Genomic DNA, 1,053 nt, shown 5'->3' with positions numbered 1-1,053 from the left:
TATATATATATATATATTACACTTTAAAATATAGTCCATTACTAAAAATCTGTTACCTTGCCAATATCTTCCTATCTAATATCTTTAAAATCGAATAAAAAAATGAACATATTTCAATATTTCAAATAAACACCGTTTCTTACTCATTTCTCCATTTTCCATTTTTGCTTATTCTTTCTTATAACTTCCGTGAAAAAAACGAGATTAGAAATATTTAACAAATTTTAACAATGTAGGTAACTCGTTATTAATTAATAAGTATAACGTAAATATTTCCACTATAGTCTCTACTATAATTTAAAATTATTTGTATGCTCTCTAAATTCTTTGAAGCGAAATTCTACAGAATGAAAATTAAAGCCATCTTAAGTAAAATAATTCAATTTTTAATCTTTAAGGACAAAATTATACTCTTTAGAATAAAATCTGAAAATTTTAGAAAATATGAAAAACAATTTTATCATAAATAAATACATACTTGCAATAATTTAATACTTAATCCTATGGTTACTATGATCATTTGCGCGCCGAAAAGTATAGTGAAAGATTTCGATATGTTCCACAAATCTATGATAAACGGAAAATAAAATAATCGTAAAAGGAATCTTCGTAAAAATAGTTTTTACGAACATTTTATCTTTAAATTTAAGATATTTTTTTATATATGATATTATATACTTACTTTAAAACATCTTGTTTGTTTACAAAGAATGCAATTTTTTCGCGATAAATATCATTAGAATTGTTTGCAATTTTCATTGTTTTGTCATCTTTATTAAATAGATTTTCGAAATAGAATCTATAAACAATTTGAACAACTCCTTTCTTTCTCTCCCACTCTTTTTCTCTTTTTATGTTTTGCTGACATTCCGGATAAATTGTAAAAATATTTTGATACTAGATTGGTGCAAAAGAATTGAATTATATTTGTCAAATAAAGTCGAAAGTAAAATATTAGTAAAAATTGTTGCAGATTTTATCATACTTTTTCCTTTATCTGAAGACAAATTTTTCAATTCCTTTTTTCAAAAAATTTTAATTTTATTATTTTAT

Source organism: Atta colombica, unplaced genomic scaffold (assembly GCF_001594045.1).
Source record: "Atta colombica isolate Treedump-2 unplaced genomic scaffold, Acol1.0 scaffold47, whole genome shotgun sequence".
Classification (NCBI taxonomy): Eukaryota; Metazoa; Arthropoda; class Insecta; order Hymenoptera; family Formicidae; genus Atta; species Atta colombica.
The sequence above is the reverse complement of the archived record's forward strand: the minus strand, read 5'-3'. Positions refer to the sequence as shown.